The 24,225-nt window shown below is 40.9% G+C and overlaps 1 protein-coding gene across 4 annotated transcripts in view; it reads left to right on the top strand.

Moving 5' to 3' along the window:
- The first annotated feature begins 3,789 nt into the window (after positions 1 to 3,789).
- CLIP4 (CAP-Gly domain containing linker protein family member 4) overlaps positions 3,790 to 24,225 on the top strand; it is an 81,760-nt gene continuing 61,324 nt past the window's right edge. The window contains exon 1 of one of the 4 annotated variants that reach the window (XM_020886234.2): positions 3,790 to 4,020. The gene's annotated coding sequence lies outside the window, so the exon portion shown is untranslated. Of the gene's footprint in view, positions 4,021 to 19,074; positions 19,283 to 24,225 lie in introns of those variants that run through there. The other 3 variants (XM_070449852.1, XM_070449849.1, XM_020886235.2) reach the window with 3 other exon arrangements.

Genomic DNA, 24,225 nt, shown 5'->3' with positions numbered 1-24,225 from the left:
AGAGAAAGCAGATTAATGGTTGTCAGGGCCTGGGGTGAGGGGAGAATGGGAGTGACTGCTTAAGGGGTAAAAGGTTTCCTTTTGTGGTGATGAAAAGCTTCAGGAACTAGAACTTAGTGATGGTTGCATTAACATTGTGAAGGTACTGAATGCCTGAATAGTACACTTTAAAGAGGTCAAAATGACAAATATTGTTTTATGTGCATTTTACCACAACAAAAGAGCAGTATATGCAAATGTAAACATTTAGAAAATACAGATAAGCTCAAAGGGAAATAAAAGTGATTATCTATCTATCCTTTTCAATAAAGGCAGATTCTGCTGTGCCTACAATTTGGAACCTAGCTTATCTCTTATTGTATCATGAATTTATACTCATATAATCAGATAGTCTTTACAGCACTTTTAATGACTATGCAATATTCCATTGAGCAGAGAAATGATAGCTTCTTTTGCCAGACTCTTACCATTGATAGGTTATTTCTATCGAAGTATTCCTTTAATGTCCTTGTAGATAAATCCATGCTCACATTTGTGATTATTTTCTCAGAATAAATTCTGAGATGTGGAATTGCTTAGCCAAAGAACGTAAATTTTTAAAAATTGACTTTATTTTTTGCAACAGTTTTAAGTTTACTTGAAACTGAGCAGAGAGTTCGCATATATGTACCTCCCCCCACCACTCAGTTTTCCCTATTATTAGTCTCTTACATTAGTGTGATACAGTTGTTATTAATTAATGAGCCAACACGGACATATGATTATAACTAAAATCCATACTTTATTCAGATTTCCTTAGTTTTTACCTGATGTCATTTTTCTGTTTCAGGATCCCATCCAGAGCACCATATCACGTTTAGTTATCACAACTTCTTAGGCTCCCCTTGACTGTAACAGTTTCTCAGACTTGCCTTGTGTTTAGTGATTTTGACAGTTTTAGGAAGTCCTGGTCACATTGTAGAATGTCCCTCAATTGAGTTCTGTCTGATGTTTTTCTCATGGTTAGATAGGAGCTGTGGGGTTTTGAGAGGAAAATCACAGAGGTAATGTGCCTTTTTCATTACATCATATCAGGAGTATGTACTGGCAACATGATTTATGGCTGTTGATGTTGACCTTGATGTTGACGACTGTGATGTTGGTGTTGACCTGACTGATGCAGTGTATGTTAGGTTACTCAGTTGTAGAGTTATTCCCTCAAATTCTCTCTACTCTTCGGAAATATTCTGTGCAGTCACTTAGGGAGAAGGGAGATATACTCCCCATGAATATAAATATTGTTAAGGTTTTTGGTATAAATTGTGAAGTTATTCTCCAGAAATATTTTACCAGTTAACATTCTCAGCAGCAGTGTGACTATGTGTCTACTTTACTGCAAATTTTCCAGCACTGGATATTATTCTTTAAAAAAATATCTCCTGAGCTTCAAGAGGAAAAATGGCATCTCATTTTTAATTTGTATTTATGAGTTTATTAAAGAGTTGGTATATTTTAAAAATTATATATTTTGTTGGCCATGTTAACATTTTGACTGATCATATAAGTTGTCACATTGCCAGTAATTTTTTAAAAGTTTTCTCTTTTCCTTTTAATTTTGTTTATGGCATTTTGGAGGGGCACAGAAATTTTCATTTCACATAATCAATTCTATCAGTCTTTTTCTTCATAATTTCTATCTTTGTTGTCATGTTTAGAAATGCTAACTTTACACTTTGTAAAATACCTGGACAAATTTATATTCAGGGAGTTATTATTATAGTGTTCTTTTTCTTTTATTATTGCTTATTTACTTGTTTATTTATTTTTTGTTGCTTATTATTATTATCTACCTATTGTTGGTTGCACTGGGTCTTTGTTGCTGTGTGTGGGCTTTCTCTAGTTGCAGGGAGTGTGGGCTACCCTTCACTGAGGTGCATCTGCTTCTCATTGCGGTGGCTTCTCTTGTTGTGGAGTGAGCTTCAATAGTTGCAGCATGTGGGCTGCAGTAGTTGTGGCGTGTGGGCTTTAGTTGTCCATGACATGTGAAATCTTCCAAGACCAGGGATCAAACCCATGTCCCCTGCACTGGCAGGCAGATTCGTTTCTTTTTAGGAAGCTTTTTTTTTTTTTTTAAGTTGAGTTCCCATGAAACGGGAGGACATATCTTGACTACATAGAAGTTTTTCTCTGAAACAGCTAACAGTGGACACAAGTTCAAGATGGATAACTGTAACTTATGGCCACTCATGGAGATTTATGACACTGGTTTTAATATTTTAAAGAATTCCCAAAAATGGGAGTGAACCGGCTGACATATGGTATGATGATACCTGACATAAACCTGGGATTCTCCAGGCAAGAATACTAGAGTGGGTTGCCATGCCCTGCTCCAGGGGATCTTCCCGACCCGGGGATTGAACCTGCGTCTCTTATGTCTCCTACACTGGCAGGCAGGTTCTTTACCACTAGCGCCACCTGGGAAGCATTTTAATGGAGAGAATTAAATGGGAGCCCCAGCCTGGTGGGCTGCTGTCTATGGGGTCGCACAGAGTCGATCACTTCAGTCGTGTCCGACTCTGTGCAACCCCATCCCTGGGATTCTCCAGGCAAGAACACTGGAGTGGGTTGCCATTTCCTTCTCCAATGCATAAAAGTGAAAAGTGAAAATGAAGTTGCTCAGTCCTGTCTGACTCTTCCCGACCCCATGGACTGCAGCCTCCCAGGCTCCTCCGTCCATGGGATTTTCCAGGCAAGAGTACTGGGGTGGGGTGCCATTGCCTTCTCTGAGCAGCAGCAGCAGTGTCCTACAAACTATCCAAAGGAGCTCGTGTCATCTGCTGCAGCCAGAGCCAGACACACAGAATAAGAGTAAGAAGCAGGCTCCGAGGGAGCTGAGATCAGGGAAGAGAAGGGGGCAGCGAGGATAAAAGAGAGGATATTTTCAACCTAATTTTGACTCAGTTATAAACTTGAATTGACTATGGAATGGCTGAATTCAAACGAATTTATCTGAGGGTAACCAGATTAAATTTTATCTGCTTTGAGGCAGAATGGAGACTCAAGGCAGAGATTACACTCAGTTATAGGAGAATAGAGAAAATTACGCTTTTGCACACTCAAGTCAGTGACTGTGAAATTTGTACTGGCTCCAATAATTCCAGGCAGCCAGGTGTCAGTAAAGTCTCAAGAACAGATCACAGAATCATTATGGGCTGCGCTTCCAAGTTATTACCTCATCTGTGGCCACAGCACAGAAGGTCCACACAGTGTCTTGTCATCAGAAATCATGATGAAATCCTTCCAAATTTCTGTTCAAAATGTTCCCTTTATATTAGAAAGCAGAGCTGATCCTTGTTGGTGGAATAAGTACATTTTCTGAAGTTCTGTAGAGATTCAGTCCAGATTGTAATCCTAGGATTCTAAAAGCAGGAAGTATGCAATTGCAGGTTGCTGTGAATATCTTCTTGACTATATCTTCTAGACCCACTGCCAAGACTCAGTGCTGAGGCGGGGTTGGGGGGCTTGGGGGTGGGTGGGACAGGGCCTTAGGCCTCCTGCCTCTGAGGGATATGGGCAGGAACTTGGAGACAGGGAGAAGAAAGAGTCAGGGTATCAATTCTCCCATCTCCAAAGCTTTGGGAGAGTCGCCTCTGTTTCCTAGGCCTCCCTCCTCTGCCATTGCTGCTGGACCTTCAGTGGTAGGGTAAGGGTTATAGCTGATGGCCTCTGGCCCTTTAAATCTGGTATCCGTAGCACCACAGGCAATGTCATTATTGTGTATTTGCTGCCTGTAGGGAAGCAAGCTGGCAGTACTCAAAGGAGGACTCCACCCCAGGGAGGCAAATCAAAGCCTGCCACCACCACCCAGGCTTTCTCCAATTGGAATCTGCATATGGGCCCAGGGGAGCCCATTATGAAAACACCTATTTCCATACACTCCCAACCAACACTCTAAACAATTTGTGCTCTTGTTGAGGAAGCCCCATGAGAAATTGAAAATTTTTTTCTGGGTGACGTTGAGAAGATCGTGACATGATTTGGGTAAGTTTCATCATGAAATGAATCTTGTGCCCACCTATGACTCTCTTGAAATCTCATTTCTGGTAAAGCACAGGTGAGTGTCCTGGACAGAGCACACTACTATTTAATTTTCTAATTTAAATTAATTTACTTATTTTTGGCCACACCTCATGGCTTTGTTGTTCAGTTGCTAGGTCATCTCCAACTCTTTGCGACCTCATGGATGGTAGCACGACAGATTCCTCTGTCCTAATTCCCAGAGCAGGGGTCGAACCCATGCCCCCTGCAATGGAAGCGTGGAATTCTAATCATTGGGCAGCCCCACATACTACTATTTCAGACAAATGAACAGGGGTTTCAGTGGTTGGATATATACTACGAGGCAATTTAGACATGTTTTACAGAAATGCATCTTCTTTTATAACTGCATCAAAAGGTCAAAATGTCAGTTCAGTGCTAAAAACCTGAATGGAGTAAAAACCTTCAAAATCCACCTTTTATTCCCTTTTTATAACTGACAAGCCAATATTAATGCATTATTTTTAATTAAAGTCCATAGTTTATGAGTATCAGTATCAGTTCAGTTGTTCAGTTGTGTCTGACTCTTTGCAACCCCATGAACCGCGTGCAGCACGCCAGGCCTCCCTGTCCATCACCAACTCCCAGAGTCCACCCAAACCCATGTCCATTGAGTCGGTGATGCCATCCAACCATCTCGTCCTCTGTCTTCCCCTTCCTGCCCATGATCTTTCCCAGCATCAGGGTCTTTTCCAATGAGTCAACTCTTCACATCAGGTGGCCACAAGTATTGGACTTTCAGCTTCAACATCAGTCCTTCCAATGAACACTCAGGACTGATCTCCTTTAGGATGGACTGGTTGGATCTCCTTGCAGTCCAAGGGACTCTCAAGAGTCTTCTCCAACACCACAGTTCAAAAGTATCAATTCTTTGGCGCTCAGCTTTCTTTATAGTCCAACTCTCACATCCATACATGACCACTGGAAAAACCATAGCCTTGACTAGACAGATCTTTGCTGACAAAGTGATGTCTCTGCTTTTTAATATGCTGTCTAGGTTGGTCATAACTTTCCTTCCAAGGAGTAAGCATCTTTTAATTTCATGGCTGCAATCACCATCTGCAGTGATTCTGGAGCCCAGAAAAACAAAGTTAGCCACTGTTTCCACTGTTTCCCCATCTATTTGCCATGAAGTGATGGGACCAGATGCCATGATCTTAGTTTTCTGAATGTTGAGCTTTAAGCCAACTTTTTCACTCTCCTCTTTCACTTTCATCAAGAGGCCTTTTAGTTCTTCTCCACTTTCTGCCATAAGGGTGGTGTCATCTGCATATCTGAGGTTACTGATATTTCTCCCGGCAATCTTGATTCCAGCTTGTGCTTCCTCCAGCCCAGTGTTTCTCATGATGTACTCTGCATATAAGTTAAATAAACAGGGTGACAGTATACAGCCTTGATGTACTCCTTTCCCTATTTGGAATCAGTCTGTTGTTCCATGACCATAGTTTACATTAGAGTTAATTCTTTGTGTTGTACAGTCTATGAGTTTTGACAAATGCATAATGTGTCTTCACCATTATAATATCATAAAAAATAATTTCACTGCTCTTAAAAATCTCCATGCCTCATCTATTTGTCCTTTCCTCCCTCCTTCCCCAGCCTCTGGCAACCAATGATCTTTTTACTGTCTCCAGTTTTGCCTTTTACAGTATGTCATACAGTTGAAATCATATATGTCACTTTTTCAGACTAGCTTTTTTCACTTAACAATATACATTTAAGATTCCCCCAAGTCTTTTTGTGGCTTGGTAGCTCACTACATTTTATTGCCAAATAATATTCCATTGTACCAATAATATTCCATTGTACCACAATTTGTTTATCCATTCACTTATTTAAGGATGTCTTAGTTGTTTCCAATTTTTTTATGAATAAAGCTGCTATAAGCATTTATGTGCATGTTTTGTATGGACGTATGTTTTCAAATCACTTGAGTGTGCACCTTGGAGTGAGACTGCTGTATCATTTGGTAAGACCATGCTTAGCTTTGTAAGAAGCTGCCCAACTGTTTCAAAGTGGTTGTACCATTTTTCAGTCCCACCGGAAATGAATGAGATTTCCAGATATTCCAGTCTTGCCAGAATTTGGTGGGTTTTAGGAGTTCTCGTAGATTTTAGGGTTTGGTTCTTTTAGGATCATTGGGATTTGATTTTCACATATACCTTAGGGCAGATATTTTGAACCCTTTGCTTCCCTGAGTCAGAATCACAGGCTCATTCCAGGGAGTGTTTCTAAAGAGAAACACCGTCCTGGGCAAAAGCTACCAAAAGGGTCTGTAGCTTTTTCACTTGGTACAAGAGTAGAATTTCATGTATACACATCAGGAAGAAAGTAACTTGCTTGAGAGGTCAAAAATAGTGACACAAGACCCCCTGGGAAGTTGCCCTGAGTTCCCTAGGCCCCACTGCCTGGTTGCATTGAACTCGCTGTCTTTGAAGGTCTCTGTCATTTCTGGCAGACAGAGGCCTCTGTGGGGTCTCTGAAGAGTCGGGGAAAGCCAGGAGGGAAAAGCATGAAACCCATAGCTTTAATCTCTTCTTACTACTAAGAGAAGAGTAGATAGGACTTTAAATACAGTTTTGTTTTGTTTTTTTTTTCTTCTTGGTCTGAGTTAACTTACCTCAAGAGGCTGCTTATTCAGGTCACCAATAGTGACCCTGCAGGGATTAAAAAAATTTTTGCACAGTGAAAGTACACATTCACATTCAGAATTTTAGTTAATAATTTCTCCACAGACATTGTCTTCCTTCATAATATCTCTCTGCATCCAACTCTTCCCACCCCTCTATTCCTGTTACCAGCAGCTGAGTTCAGACTACCTACCAGACTATAAAGGTGGCCACATACTTGACCTCCTTGGCTACATAGTTCCTCTCATAGTGACTCAGGTTCAAAATATTGAATCCATTCTTTTCCTTCATAAAGTCTTATTCATTCTTTCTCTGAAGCATCTCTTCATTTTGATTCCCACATTATCCCCAGACTCTAGCACCTTACCTCTAACTCTCCCATATATTCTGCATCAAATCTAGGCTTTTTAATCTGGATCCAAGGTGTTTGCTCCAAAAACTTAAAAGACCCATGCATTGCTCCTGTCTTTGGTCCACTGCTGCTCATGTGTATCCCTCTACCTGGCATTTTTTCTTCCTTCTTCCTTTAAAGAACAATTTGAATTCTACCTCCTCTATCTAGGGTTGCCATTTCAAGCAAATAAAATATCCAGATATCCAGTTAAATTTGAATTTCTGATAAATAACAATTTTTTTAAAGTATAGTACATACTTACATTGAAAAAATTACTTGTTTATCTGAAATTCAAATTGAACTGGGCAACCTATGTTTTATTTGCTCACTCTACCACTATGGAAACTTCTTGTTACATGATCCAATTATCTTTTTTGTAGGGTTATTCTGTGTGACCTATGGGATCCTAGTTCCCTGACCAGGGATTGAACCCAGGCCCTTGGCAGTGAAAGCATGACATCTCAACCACTGAATTGCCAGGAAATTCCCCAATCCAGTTATCTCTGATCTCATTTTTTTTAGTTCTACAAACAACTAATTCAGTCTTTCATTACAAGGTATCTTGTATTATTGATTATATATACAGAATTAATACTTGTTGGTCAATTATTAAATACTAGGCATTGTGCTTAGTTCTTTTTATACAATAGCTTATTGAATTCTTAGAAGAAATATGTGATAGAGTAGGTACTACTCTGATACCCATTTTACAAATGAGGAAGCTGAGTCTTTGAGAGGTTATTTTATTTGTTCAAGATCTCAAAACTAATTAAACTTCAACTTTCATTTGTCTGTGGAGTGACCAACTTGTTCTGGTATCCCTGGTTCTGTTCTGGTTTTAAAACAGAAATTGCCATATCTTGGGAGCCCTCTTGGTTCCAGGGAAACCCTGTATGTCTAACTTCAAAGCCTAGAATCCTATTCTCCTTCCCATTTTTTTTTTTTTTGAGAATTTTAATTTTTTGTCTAAGTTAGGCCATAATGTCCCTAAGTTAGGGGTAGTATCTAATGGCACTTATGATACTTAGAATTCTTTAGTACACACTTGTCAAAGGAGAACCAGGCGCTCCCCTCAGTTGTCATACCTCTTTTCTTGGACCTCTTTGGATGGCAGGAGCTGAAGATTGTGTGGACCAGTGTGCTTGGAGGTGCGCAGTCTCAGATACCACTGAGATTTGTGCACGGCCAGTAGCCTTTGCAACAGAGGCACGCAGGTCCATCTTTGCTTGCAAAGATGCTAGTCTATTGTTACTATCAATAGCAGCAGTGCCTCTAAGCTGGTGAAAATGCAGCTCCTTATTAGGTGTGTGGTGCCTCACATGACAAGCTGAACTTGGAGAGACTTCCTTATTTGAATTCTGAGTTAGGACATGGATGAGGCTGGAGAAACAGAAACCAAGGTGCCAAGAGGAGTGAAATGCCATATGGTAGGAGCAAGCACATCAGCACCTTGCGGGATGGACAGCACCCAGGGAAGCCGAGTGGCTGGCGTTTTTTATTTTTTATTTTCTGAGATAGTGCTTTTGTGCAATAGGCACATATACGAAAGATTAATATATTATTACATTATTATGTAATAACCAAGTGGTTAAAATGATGATATGCAGGTCTTCTTGTTATACTGCAAAGTGGTTATGAGGTATGATGGAAAAGGCAGAAATAGTAGGTTTCCATCCCCTAAGGGCATCTGTAAAACTTGTCTCAACCTCATTTTGAATGCAGGTCATTATTGAGCTTGTGTTAAATATAAAAACTAAGCTGTGTGTGAAGAAATTATTTATAAAAATCACTTGCTATTTTTAAAAAATCTATTGAAATTGAACCGATAAAGGCTAAGACTCTCAAGGTAGCTATTTTTAGGTGCTAAATTTCACTTCAAAATGCTTGAGTTTTAAAATGCACTTTTGTTTCAGGCTTTGTATTAAGAGAGTATACCAGATATGGGGCCTAAAGCTGAGGTGCAGTTTCCATTTTGAAGAGCGCTGACAGATTCTTTCATCTTTCCCTCGTTAGAAACTCAGGTGTCTTTTCCTCATCCCAACAGGATGGTCTCTCAGTCTGTTAGTGTGACATTCAAAACACTCCTGGTTTAGCCCCCTCTTTCCAGCTCATTTCCAACCAGTAGTCACCATAGACTCTTCTCAACCTAGATTCTTTACTGTCCTCCAAACAAACAAGAATTTAGTTTTTCTGCCTCCAAGTCTTTCTCTTGTGAAGTATCATTAAATATTTACTCTCTTGTACTAGACTGGGTTCAAATGCTGGTTCTGCTACAAACAACATGATCTTGGGAAAGTTATCTAACTACTCTGTGCCTTGATTTCTCCAACTAGAAAGTGAAACTAAAATAGTTCTCCTTCAGGGCAGGGGTACAATAATTCATGTTAGTGCCTAGAACAACACACAGCATATACTAAGCCCTCGGTAAATGCTAGTTCCTCATTTATATTGTTGGATCTCATTGTTCTCCCAACTTACTTCAAAATAAATCTCTTCCTTGTAAAGTAAGTCACGCAGAGAAAGGCAAATGTCATATGATACTACTTACATGTGGAATCTAAAAAAAAGGCTACAGGACTTTACTGGTGGTCCCGAGGTTAAGATTCTGAGCTTGCACTATAAGGGGCATGTGTTTAATCCCTGGTTGGGGAAGTTCATGCCATGAAGTATGGTCAAAAAAGAAAAAGAAATTTTAAAAGGGTACAAATGAACTTATCTACAAAATATCGAAATACCATGGCTAATTCATTTCAATGTATGACAAAAACTACTGTAATGATGTAAAGTAATTAGCCTCCAACTAATAAAAATAAATGGAAAAAAAAAAAAGAAAAAAAAAACAACAAAATATCGAAATAGAGTCACTGATGTAGAAAACACACTTATGGTTACCAGGGGGTAATGTGGGAGGAGGGATAAATCAGGAGATTGGGATTGACATATAACACTGCTATATGTAACATAGATAACTAATAAGGACCTACTGCACAGCCTAGGGAATTCTAATCAATAATCCGTAATGATCTATATGGTAAAAGAATCTTAAAAAGAGTGGATATATGTATACACACAACTGATTCACTTTGTTGAACACCTGAAACTAATACAACATTGTAAATTAACTGTACTCCAACAAAAAATTTAAAAATATATGTACAGTTTCAAGGATAAATATATATATATATAAAACTTCAAAATAAATAAATATAAATTAAAAAAATATATATATAGCTTCAAAATAAATACCTTCCTTGAAACTTTTCCAGATCACCTCATCCTACAGTGTGCTCTTTCTCTTGGGAAATCCCTAGTTACTGACACTGTTTCTTTGGCAGGTGGTTGATGTTCTTTTCACCTGCTTATGTCTTATAGCCACACACACGCTCCAGGCACACACCAGGGTGTTCAACCAGCTATTTGTTGAGCAGTCACTTTGCATCAGGCCTTGTGCCTAAGGCATCACAGGGAAGCAAGCCCTCTTTACGTCATTTTACAAAGGAGAAAATTAAGGCTCAGAGGAGTGAAGTGATTTGCTGGGGTTTCCGAAGTGAGGATTGATGATTCTGGGCTTCCAACCCAGGTTGCTCACTCTCCCTCCTCTAGAAAACAAGTGAATTCACTAGAAAACATCTTACACCACGGCTGCCCTTAGGGTAGGAGGCACTCAGTATACTTTGCTGGTGGTTTAATGGATCAATATGCAAGTTGGTTGCCTTTATAACTGTCATTCAGCAGTGCGCTATGGTTGTGATTATCTTGATAATGATAAAGATTCTGCATGAAAAATTTTGACGGGCTTTGAAAAGATAGACTATAACTTATTCCTCTTGGGTTGAACCCCATGTGAATCTGAAAAAGCAGTTCACATTCATTTTTACTTGCTGTTCCCTGCTGTTGTAAATACAGTTAGATATGGAATGTTAGAACCGATTTTATTATCAGTGCTGTTTCTGTCACAAAGGAGACTTTCCCATGACTCGGTGCCAGCTAATTGGTCTGTCAGTGGCTTTCTTTGTTAGATGAGTCATTTGGTCCATTGTTGACAAGGTGCAAGCTGCTTTCTACCCACTCTCAGGAAGCTCCAGTGGGCCTGACATTCTCAACCCCTAATCAAGATGTTATTAAAGCAGCTGATGATTTACAGTGAACAAGGATGAAACTGTATTGCTTTTGTAAACAGCTGCTGGAAAGACAACTTGATGTAGCTTTAGTGATGCATGAATGCCTCCCCCCCTCAGAGTATGTGCATGCATGTGATACAAAGGCAACTTCAGAGATTTCTAAATTCCTTGCATATATTGATCTATCTTTACTGAGAAATCTTAAAGAGCCAGGCCCACTCAATCAACAAATATTTTATTAAGTTTTTACTATGTGCCAGATACTGTTGTAGGTACTGAAGCTACAGCAGTAACAGAAATAGACTAAAACTTCTGCTGTCCTCAAGCTTCTTCTTTTTAAACTTTTTATTTGGAAAAAAATTCCAAACTTACATAGAAGGAGAAAGAATAATTTTCCTATTATTTGTCTGTAATAATTATCAATGTTTTGTCATTCTCTTTTCATCTACCTCTCCCACCACACACTTTTTTATTTTAAAATGGAGTGTTTCAAAGCAAATCCCAGATATTAAAAAATATATACTTTAGTATGAATCTCTATCAGTAAGAATTTTTAAAATAAAAACAAAATCATGTTACTATTATACCTAACAAAATTAGCAAAATTTCTTGATATCCTTTAATATCCAATTTGGACTAAATTTCTCTTGTCTCCAGAGTTTTTTATATTTCTTTGTTTGAATCCAGATCCAGACAGGGTGTGATATAGATTATAGGTTGTGAAGATAGCTCTTATGTCTCTTTTGATTTATACCAATTCCCCTTAGCTATTTTTTGGAAGTGGTTATTCAACCTGGAGAAGTTCCCACAGTTTGGATTTGGCTGGATGCATCCTTTTGATGTTTGTGATTTTCCTTTATGCCTCACATTTTCTATAGATATATCTAGAAACTTGATTAGAGTCAGTTTTAATGTGTATGTTTGGTGGAGGAGGGGTGTGTGTATTGGAACTAACCTCCTAGTTGAAACTGGCCTGATGCTGTTTTTGTGTGCTAGAGATGTTTCTGGAGGTATCTTGGTGGCCAAAAATTTGAGTGTGTGTGTTAGTTGCTCAGTCGTGTCCAACTCTCAGCAACCCCATGGACTGTAGCCTGCCAGGCTCCTCTGTCCATGGAATTCTCTAGGCAAGAATACTGGAGTGGATTGCTATTCGTTTCTCCAGGGGATCTTCCTGACCCAGGGATTGAACCCACATTTCCTGCATTGCAAGCAGATTCTTTACCATCTGAGCTACCAGGAAAGTCCAAAAATTTGGGTGACCAGGATGAAAAACTTAGCTCTTGTACAACAGTAACAGTTTTGATCCTGATGCTATGAAAAATTCCCTTTGTTCCTTCTTTTATGCTTGACTCTAAAGAAAACTTAAAAGTGGCTGTGTCACATGATGTTTGTGAGTGGCACCAACTGGAAGCCCCAGAAGTGGTGTCACACATAGGAACAAGGTGGTTTTGAAAAATTCATTTGATATTGTCTTCTTGGAAAGCAAGCTAACAAAAGAGAGAAAAAACTTACAGAATAGCCTGAATCTAAATGAGATCAGTTGAACTAGAATATCTGAGGATCTTTAGTGTTTATGTATTTTGTGAAAGATATCCAGGTGATTTGAATGTGCAACCAGGAATGAGACCCACAGATTAATAAGGCTTGTGAGATCTTCAGCAGGCAGTCCCCCATTGAAGTCCTGAGAAAGAAAAAGTGGTAGATCAGGGAAAGGCAAGCCCCAAAGAAGCATCAGTAGGAAGTTCCTGGGATGTCTGGTGGTTACCAATTTGTAAGGATTTCAGTGGTGTTGATGAATTTCTTCATTAATAAATTATGTTATGAACTTTATTTTTAAAGCATGACAAGGGGGACTTTGCTTTGTAGAATCCAAAAATATGAAAGAAGGAAAGGATGATTTTATGAGCCCACAGCAGAGGAGAGTTGCTATTTATTGACATGGGAAGGTTATGGGGAAGGGTTCTATTTTGAATATGTTATATTTGAGATGCCTGTTAATGAACAGATGTCTATTAATCTAGAGCATATTCTAGATTAGAAGCTGAATAGGCAGTTGAATACATGTCTGAAATTCAGGGCTGGAGGCAGACATTTTGGAATCATGAAAATAGAGATGGTATTTAGAGCCATGGACTGGATAAGATCACCTAGTAAATGAGAAATTGGCTTCCTGGAAACCACATGAAGAAGATTCCTACAGGACCCTTGTAAGGGTTTCTCTGAGGCATATCTACAAAGGTGGTTGCTGAGTCATAAAGAATGCTGATAATTTTTCACTAAATATTACCAGATTGTTCTACAGAATGTATTTAGCAGTTTAAATTCCCATCAACAGTGCTTGAAGATTCCCATTTCCCCATGTCTTTGTGAGCACTGGAGATTATCTTTCTGAATTTTGCCAGGCTGATGGGTAAAGTAGTGATGTGTTGGAGCTGACTCATGAGAACTGATGGAGCACATTTCCTCCCAATTACTTTTCAGTGGCTTCACACTGGAAGCTTGAAATCATCAGGGGTGAGAGTATTTGTACCTTGGAAATTGGCAAACACTACAAATTAGGACTCTCCTTCAACTCCTATATATGCCAGCAAACCAGTGTCTATCGGCAGTATCACACCATCTATCTATCTATTCTCTCATTACTAGTGAGTTTGAGCATCTCTTCTATGAGTGTTTGCCATTCTAGCTTCTCCTTCTGTGAATTCACCTATTTCTACTCTTTTTTTACTTTTATGTTGGGTTCTCTGACATCTTTTTATTGATTTGCAAAAGTTACTTACATATCTTAGATATGAATCCCTTGCTGCTTTTGAAAATTTATTTTCTTCCAATTTGTCAGCTGTTAACTTTTTCCATGGTATTCTTCATTGAAGAGAAACCACGGGGATACAGTGAAATCTCCTAGTCTTTTGTTTGAAGGCTTGTGCTTTTGCAATCTTGTTTTATGAAGTAAATCCCTACCCCACATACATAAAGATTTTCTTCCACATTTCTCCTACTTTCTACCTACTTTTCAAATGTAGATCTTTAATTAACCTGGAGTTCAGTCTGAATATGGTAGACATGGGCATTCAACTCATTTTTTCTTCTTAAATTAAGCTCATTTTCCCCAAATCATCTTCTAAATAATTTGCAACTTTTCTCATTAATTTGCAGTCCCACATTTACATATATTGAGGTCCCAGGGTCTGTTTCTGAGTGTTCTATTTTGTGTGGCTGTTCTACTTGTTCCTGTACAAGTAGCATACTATTTTTATCACTATGTAGTAATGACATAATATCTGCCAGGGTAGGTTTTCTCTCTTTGCTCTTGATTTTCAAAATTGATTTGATTTATTTAATATTTGATTTTTCTTTATTGAAGTTTTCTTTATTGAACTTTACTGAAGTTTCTTAAAATTTGAGTTCCTGTTGGAATATTGGTTGGTATAACATTGGATTTAGAGATTAAATGGACATTTTTTACACTGTAAAGTCATCCTATCCATAGTATATCTTCATTTATTCAATCTCCTTTTATGTCCTTAAATAGAACTTAAAGATTTTCTCCATAAAGATCTTGTAAGTTGCTAGGTTAATTCTTAATATTATGCTTTAGAGTTTTATTGATATTGTGAATGGTCTCTTATGGTCTATTATATTTCCTGGGTGCTTACTGCTGAAGTAGAGGAAACATCTGATTTTTAGAAACTGATCTTGTATTTGGTAACCTTGTTACACTGGCCTATAACTTCTAATAGTTGATTCTGTTGCTTTTATATGCTGATGACCCTCTCCTCTGTGAACATGATAGGGATTTTAGGAGTTGCACATAGTGTTCTGATATTCTACATTTAACTACCTCTGTGTTAAATGTGTGTGTGTGTGTGTGTGTGTGTGTGTGTGTGTGTTAGTTGCTCAGTCGTATCTGACTCTTGCAATCCCATGGATGGCAGCCCACCAGGCTCCTCTGTCCGCGGAATTCTCCAGGCAAGAATACTGGAGTGGGTTGTCATTCCCTTCTCCAGGGGGTCTTCCTGACCCAGGGATCGAACCCATGTCTCTTACGTCTCCTGCATTGGCAGGTGGGTTCTTTACCACCAGAGCCACCTTGGGACTACCTCTGCTAGTTGGGCTCCAATATGGCACCCTGATTCTAATAGCTAGGTGTCTCTTGTTCACTTGCACTCTGGAAATGAGCCCTTGTCTTCCTCCCCTGTGAATCATATCCAACGCTGAGCCCATGTACTGGAAGTAACACTGTGTTCTTTTGATTTTTCCCCCCACTCTTTTCTCATGGGCTGCAGTCCTGTTAGCCACTGAACAGACCTTCTGCATGCTAATGTTCTGTTTGTCTACCCGAATTTCTCAAAGATCCCTGCTACTCATGCAGCATTCCTGTGTCCTGAATGCCCCCAAGGGACACCTGTGTAGATAATACAACACAGTGGATCAACACAGGTCTTCATGTTACACAGATTTGCGTCTGAATCCTATTTCTGTCCGAGGATAGAGTGAGTGAGTTCCATAGCCTCCTGGAGTCTGAGTCTTCACTGGTAAAGTGAAAAGAAGTAAGATCCGAAAGATAGGAATCAAACTGTGCTCATAATGAGCATAATGAGACAATAATGCCCCCATCTCCACACTGATGCTGACTACTGATTCTGGTCAACTTCTGGGACTGCGGATTATTGCTATATTGTCCAAGAACCTTCTTGTGTCTTCAGATATAACTGACTCTCAGCAGCTGCAGCTGGACCATTTCCCCATGTGCTTTCCCACCCCTTTGATGGTTCACGTTCCAAATTCTGGCTCCACATCGTTGCCCAGTCCAACTCTTGGTTCGAGAACTGTACAACCCATAGGGTGTTCCAACAAGCATGACTCCAGTGAGTGCTTGCATCCTTGATCATGGGCTAGGGAGTAACTTCGGTTTTTTTGAGTAAAGGCAACCAGGTGAATGGGAGATTCTTTCTCTAATGGCTTCATATCTTTGGAATTTGCCGATGAACTAGACAGTGCTTGGGTGAGGCAGAAAAAGCCAGTTGCCTGGCTGGTTCTAACAGAGACTTTCATTATAGTGAGGAAAACCCAGCCAGCCACACCCTGTCACCCACTAAGAGTGGTTTCTCAGAGGGATAATTTAAATCAGCAATAAAAGTGAACTGTACAGGTGGAAAGTATAGCAACTTTTGTTACATAGAGAACTTTATGAGTTTCTGTGGCTCACTAACAATAGGGTTTACTTCAGTTCAGTTCAGTTCAGTCACTCAGTCATGTCTGACTCTTTGAGACCCCATGGACTGCAGCATGCCAGGCCTCCCTGTCCATCACCAACTTCCAGAGTTTACTCAAACTCATACCCACTGAGTTGGTGATGCCATCCAACCATCTCATCCTCTGTCGTCCCCTTCTCCTCCTGCCTTCAATCTTTCCCAGCATCAGGGTCTTTTCGAATGAGCCAGTTCTTTGCCTCAGGTGGCCAAAGTATTGGAGTTTCAGCTTCAACATCAGTCCTTCCAATGAACACTCAGGACTGATCTCCTTTAGGACGGACTGGTTGGATCTCCTTGCAGTCCAAGGGACTCTCAAGAGTCTTCCCCAACACCACAGTTCAAAAGCACCAATTCTTCAGTGCTCAGCTTTCTTTATAGTCCAACTCTCACATCCATACATGACTGGAAAAACCATAGCCTTGACTAGACGGACCTTTGTTGGCAAAGAAATGTCTCTGCTTTTGAATATGCTGTCTAAGTTGGTCATAGCTTTTCTTCCAAGGAGCAAGTGTCTTTTAACTTCATGGCTGCAGTGATTTTGGAGCCCCCCCCCTCCAAAATAAAGTCTTACTTATTTACAGTTCCTTAAAGTCAGCCATGGAGAAGGCAATGGCACCCCACTCCAATACTCTTGCCTGGAAAATCCCATGGACAGAGGAGCCTGGTAGGCTGCAGTCCATGGGGTCAAGAAGAGTCAGACATGACTGAGCGACTTCACTTTCACTTTTCACTTTTATGCATTGGAGAAGGAAATGGCAACCCACTCCAGTGTTCTTGCCTGGAGAATCCCAGGGATGGGGTCGCACAGAGTTGGACGCGACTGAAGTGACTTAGCAGCAGCAGTAGCAAAGTCAGCCAAGGGCAGATTGCCTTCCTTCTTTCAACCAGTTAAACAGGTGGGTGGGGTCAGACAAGAACTGGGTGTGGTGAGAGCAGAGAGGAGCAGGAAACCCCAAAGGGAGGAGGAAGCATCTGCGTTTCTTCGTTCTCCTGAGAGCGTGTGAGGTGCTGGACCTGCAGGGACAGAGAGGCTGGCAGCTGACCAGGGACTGTGGGATGGTCATGGCATTCACACATTGCATAAGCACTGTGAATTTTAGTTGACAGCATGCTCAACCTGATTCAACAACGTGATGTGACTGTGGCAAACAAGCACTTTCATATTTTGAGCTATGCTAATAGAAGCACAAGACCAAGAAAGAGGTGGCAGTCTCTCCTTTCTGCACTCAACAGGACATCCCATTCATTCCTGGGCATCACAATTAAGAGAGCTCTAGACAAGCCGGGGTGCATCATAAAGAGGCCCTTAAAATGCTGCTGAGTGGATGTTAACAGAGTCATATACGGAGCGGCCTAGGAGCACTAAGCATGCTTGTCCTGGATTCCTTGGAGTTAGGCATGATCTGAAGTCTAAAGGGGAGAAATGGAACCCATTAAGGAGGAGATGCAGGAAACAGCATTTTAGCTCTCAAGGTAGGAAGAACTTTTCAACAAGGCTAATCAAAGCTAAAATACCTGCTTTCAAAGGAAGTGCATTCCTGCTTACTGGAGGTGCTCAACTATGGGTACTTGGTGGGAGGATATTGTAAGGGACACTTAAGCACCTTTTCTAGTGTCTGGAGTCAATTATTCTAACAGGAAAAGATGTTCTAGAGCGTCTGAGGACTTATCTCTGCTAGTGGTAGCTCTTGCCAGGCACTGTGTTTGGTGAACGTGGAAGTACAGTGTAGCAGTTGATGTATCAGATCAAAAAGGCCTCAGAGGGAGTTGTTACGATGTAACACTACTTACTGGCTCAGGGTTACAGGCATCAGGCACCGGGAAACATGTACTTATTTAGTCCCTTCTTTAAGGGACTGTCAAATAACACCTTTCCTTTCACTGGATGGAGAACCAGGATGCCAGCATTCATCACCACTTTCTGGTTCTTAGAGGGGATGAATAAGGGGACCGGGAGAGAAGTGGGTGAGAAGGGAGCAACGCAGCAGGGGAAATAAACTTCTGGGACGAATACTGGTGCATCCTCTGCTGCATCTACACTGCCATACTTGGGTGTAATTATTCCACTTGGGTATAGCCTTGACTAGGCTTTTTACAGCAAGACCTGCAAGCAGGTAATTGACTAATGGCCCTATTCTGGGCCATGCACGGAGTGATATGGGGGAGCCCCCAAAGGGTAAGACGTGGGCCCTGCCCCTAAGTAGGGTGTTGGAACACTTCTAGTCCAGGGATGCGAGACAGAGTGCCGCCTGGTCAGATCGTTTTAGCTAAAGGCTTTGATGGAGGAGCGTCTGTACAGCAGGCCACGCGCTGCTTCCCCAAGCATGGCCTAGGGCCAGGTGGGGTTCCGCAGAGAGCCTGCCTCGTGTTGCGGTGGAAATATCCCAGTGGCGTATCACCCTCGCAAGGTTAACGCACGAAGCCCACCAGACCTTCCTGTCCTCGAACCCCAGCCCAGGTCTGTGGAGGGGCTGCGGGGGAGCAGACAGGAGGCGGCGAGCACGGGCGCGCGCTCCCTTACAGTCCTCGCTCCCTGGCGCGTGCGCGGGGCCGGGCCCGCGGCCTGCGCGCCGCCCGGGCGCCTGCACTGCGCGCGCGCACCGACCCCGCGTGGGGCCCGGCTCCGGCGCGCGCGACGCGGAGGAGGCAGGCGGGAGGGGCCGGACGAGGGAGGGGAGCGGCGCGGCGGGAGGCCCCGCGGCCGGCTACCGGAGACAGGCACCCGGGCGGAGAAGCGCGCCTCTTGGCCTTCTCTCCGCGCCCCTGCGTTCCCGTCGGCCGCCCGGAGAGGACCGGAGGAGGCAGGTGGGGCGGGAGCGCGCGGGGGCCCCGGGCCGGGCGGGCGGGGGCCTGAGGGCCGGTTGGCGGTTCGGGGAGGGCGGCGCGGGGGCGCTGGGAGCCCCCTCCCACCCCCGCAGGGTCGCCTGCAGTGGGCGCCAGTGTCGCCGGCTCCTGGAGGCCTCCCCGGGGCGGGGGCGGGGTTGGAGCGGCCCACGGGCGGGACGTGGGTGTCTGGTTTCCGTTTCTCACCGCCCGTTTAACTTCAGGATGAGATACCGCCAGGTGTGTGGGACGGGCCGGACCCTGCTGCGCGCCCCAACCTTGACTGCCCCGGCGCCCTTGGGAGAGCCTCACGCGCGCAGTGATGCGCAGCGTGCTGTGCCCAGCCCTTCGTGGTTTTCCTGAGAGGGCCCTCTTCGCATCTCTCCTGCCACCCCTTTGCTCATTAAACTGTTTGAGAAACCTTTTGCTGGAGAGAATTCAAAGATAAATGACTAAGATAAATGACTCTGCCTCCAGTCGTTCGCTGCCCCCAGATTCCTTAATTCTAAATCATGGGAAGTTGGGGGAAAACGCTCCGAGACTGCTCAACAGAGACGCGGGTTAGATCTCATCCTTGTGAGCTGGATTGATGGGTTTATAACGTCAGCTTTCTTTTGAATTACATGTCAGGTTGTTCATTAATCTAGAGACTATGTAGGCAATTTGGATTTTAACTCTGAGACAATGTTTTGATATGTATCAGAGGAGGATATTCTCATGGGATAATAACTTGCTGTATGTTCCCTGCTAGAGTGTGGTTCACACTGTAGCAATATCAGAGTGTAAATTGATGCCTTTTAAATATTTCAGTGAAGAAACACCCTTCTTCTTTGAAACATCTGCCAAATACTTTAATCGTACTTCACTTTCACATTGACACTTGTCTTTTATGTATCTTCTGCACAACTTAAAGTCGTCTAAATGGCAGAAGATCACGCAGTGAAGGACATGGAGTAACTGTGTAGAGAAAGCAGAGAACTGGAATTGGCAGAAGTCTGCATTTTTATGATGCAAAGCCATCCTGGTTCCACCCTGTTTTACTACAATAATTATGCATTTTAAAATACTTTCATTTGTTATGGACAACCTGGGCTGAAAGAGTGAATCTTGAAATGGAATGAATATGTTTATTTCTGTTTTACAGAAGATTTGACATATGGTATATTATTTATAGGGTTTATTTCAGACGTTTCATATTTACCAGAAACAATCCCACCAGCAAGGCTTTTAAAAAATAATATTTATATGATTTTTTTTATGGCTTGTAACAGCTCCAGTTTTGAAACATACTAGTGATCTTCATGTAATAGAATCAACTGAACTCTTTAGCCCTGTGTAAATCTGTGAACATCTGGTTACTTTTAGACTTGCTATTCTCTTGTTAATGATGTATAATTAGGTACCACCGTGGGCTTGCTTAGTTTGTTAGCCTCTGTTTTTTTATGTTTTTTTTTTTTTCATTTCAGGCATTTGTATATTTTCTCATCTGGAATTTGAGTCCACAGAATTTTCTATTCTGAGGGAAGTGTTCTTCTGCAGTGTTCAATACAGTAGCCGCTAGCCACATGTGACTTTTGAGTCCTTGTATGGGGCTCAAGCAATGGAGGAACTAAATGTTTAATTTGTATAGACACATATGGCTAATAGCTACCTGGTTGGGCACTGCAGTTTTAAATTATTCCCTTAGCAAGCCTTCACTGGCCCCCTTGAATCCAGCACTTATTTCAATTATATAGTAATTTCACATTTCTTGTAGGAATTGTGTTCTCAACTGTAATCTACTTGATGACATATCTATTTTTTTAAAACCTTTGCTATGCCAGGCTAAGACTTAGTAAGAAATGCTTGATAAATATTTGTTGAATGACTAAATGAACTTGTTAAGGGCAAGTATCTTTCATGTTCTCTGTAAGGCTTGTTGTTCAGTCGCTCAGTGGTGTCTGACTGCAACCCCATGGACTGCAGCACACCATACTTGTTCAGTGATTAAATAGATTTCATGTAGATAACAAATAAATGGGTTATTAGAAATATGCTTAAAATGCTTCTTGTGTTAAGATTATGTTTTTTCGTATCTCGTGAAAATAAACACTCATAACAGAATACTATATGAAAGTGAATGAAAGGGCCTCATGTTTCCAACTCATGTGGATGCAGCTTGGATTTACTGATAGCTGAGTAACAACTCAAGGATATGAGTTTGAGTAATATGCCCTCGAACTGTATTCCAAATAAATCTGAGGGCATCTCTTGGTCTCAGTGAGGTTCCTTAGTGAGGTCCTGATAGCCGTGGACCACTCTGAAGAAGTTAATGGGCAACTCCACTCACCACCGTTCAGTGTTGGGGCATTGACCAGGAATCTCTGAAAAAAAATCACCAAATATTAGAACCATGTTACCAGTTGCTTTTACTCGGAGCTGATTTGGGGTGATGGAATTCCTATATAAATCATAGTTTAGGGAATTTGATTCTTGTTATTGCATCTGGTACATACACAGTTAATTAGGGCCACTTTTTTTTTTTTTAAAATCTTAGGTTATTTTGCATAACCCATTATCACCAATTAGCCATAGTAGGATTTGAAATGAAAATATGTACTCAGTCCAGCTCATCACAACTCTAGATTTGACCAAGCTTCCCAGATCTTTAGATCCAGAAATCACTTTTAGGAAAGGATTCTAAAACTATACAAAAGTTTGTAGAGATGTATAGTTTTCTTAAGTGGGACGACAAAAGGCAGAAGGTTAGGCTTTTCATGACAGAAAGGAAATGGGACCAGGGAAAAAAATGCAATGAAGACACAAAATACATGTTAAGAATGTTCACTACATTGTTCAGGTAATATTGTAGCTTCTTTGGGTTTGAAATATATAACATGTAAAATAAAGTTGATTACATCTTGTTGAATGAATCATCTTTCCACCTTGAGTCTAGGATTTGAATATTTGCTAAATGTGTATATTTAACAAATAGTTATTAAATGTGTTTTTGAATGGGAAACCCTATTCTTTGAAAGGGAAGTTTTGAAAAGTGGCTTCCTCTTAACCAACTCAGGAAGAAAACCACTTAATCATTTTGTTGAAGAATTAAGAGTGTAAAAAAACGTGGCTGAATCCCAAAGTGTGACTGTAGTCAAAGATTAATTTTTCTAAAACAGCTTGAATTAGGACAGTCTCCTTTTAAAAAGTCAGTGATTTCCCACTGCTCATGGAATTAAATGGTTGGTATTTGATCAGGTATATAAAGCATTACTGAGGAGAGTCCTCAAAAACCATGACAGCCTTACCTCTTACTAGATGTGCCCAGTTCCAGCCTGCTGTTCCTTTGATGGGCTCCCCTTTTAAATTTCTGCCTACTCATCTTTCAAGACACTTCTCAAATGATGCTTTTTTCACTGCACCATTTCTCATTCTCAGGAGCTCCGACTGCAAACGTTCCTTGTACTGAGGTTATGGAATATATTTCACTCAGTTTTATCGACTATAGTTATTAGTACTGTTTTATTCACCCTAGTAGATTGTAAGCTACCTAACAAGCATCGGCCATATGTTACTCATTTTTGTATTCTCTGAAACATCTAGAATAGTGTAGTGCCTTGTACAGATTAATATTAAACAGATTACTATTATTAAACTTTATTTCTGTTCCTTGGCTTCAGAGGACACTTCATACCTGGTATAGACTGTTTTCCCCAAATTTACTGCTAATTTGCAGAGGCCAGCAAGCAGAAATCCTGACTGACTTTGAGTACAGGGAAGCTGCAGTGTTGAAGGAGAGCTGTCCTTGTGGTAGGCGCTACTGTTTGAAATTGTTAGTATTTGAGGAAGTTCACCATGCCGTATGGCAACACTTTTTCCCATTTATGTGGCCAGGTTAATGTCAGAATGATTCAGAGTATTGAGTGGTGAGACATTTTAGCATCCAAGAAACCTTGAGAGCCTTTAACATAGTAACACTGGATTAAGTTATTTAATATATAATATCCATGACCATGTAAACCTGTACCTTATGAGAAAAAAGAAATTGCCTTACTCTTTACCAGTTTCTGCTAGTATTTAGAAAACATATGAATCTAATTGGAAAGAAACCACTTATCTCAGAAAGGTGACTGCTTGGAATTTAACCAAGTAGAATAGAGCACACCTTGAGTAGTATCTAGCCTAGCATTATCTGCTACACTATAAGTTAACCATCTTTACTTATTCTGTTCTTTCTACTGAAATAATCTATACTCATTTTTATTTAGCTTTGTAATATAGTTTTCTGCTTATATTTTAAATAGATAGAGATTCATAATATTTCAGACTTCAGAGATTTGATGCAGAAGAAACTGGAAGGCTTTTAGCCTCATAGTTCAGGTTTACTAACATTTTCTCTTCATTCCGTGCCATCTCTGATATGTGGGTCAGGGTGCAGCTGCTGTCTAATTTGGAGCAAATTTATTCTGAAATTTGCTCATGTTTCCTGGGAAAAAGAGGTAATATAAGTGATGTGGTTTAAAGGCGTGACCTTCCATCTTCCGCTGGATGGACTAAACAGATCCTCTACCTTGTTAAGAAGTGAAACAATCTAGAAATAAGCTTCTAGATTTAGATTTGTACGAGTGATGTGGTCAGTTTTCAATTAAGTTTTCTGGGATGTCAGAAAATAATAATGTTCTAAACTAGATTATTTTCATATGATGAGCAGATGGCATGAACCATTGGATGACACGATAGAAGCTGTGTCAGATCCTATGAGAAGTTTGAGATGCATCTACCAGGGATACTGTCTCCTCACTTGTTACTGCAAGTAAAGAGACATCACCCATTTAGATTAGTTCAGTGTTTAAAAAATGTTTTTGCCTATTATTGGGAAATACATAGTAGTTTTTTACTCCTGAGCTTTGTCCAAAAAGATTACGTATGCTGTTGACCCTAAGAGA

The sequence above is a fragment of the Odocoileus virginianus genome, chromosome 2, assembly GCF_023699985.2.
Source record: "Odocoileus virginianus isolate 20LAN1187 ecotype Illinois chromosome 2, Ovbor_1.2, whole genome shotgun sequence".
NCBI classification, from domain to species: domain Eukaryota; kingdom Metazoa; phylum Chordata; class Mammalia; order Artiodactyla; family Cervidae; genus Odocoileus; species Odocoileus virginianus.
This window is presented reverse-complemented; position numbering and strand designations above follow the sequence as displayed.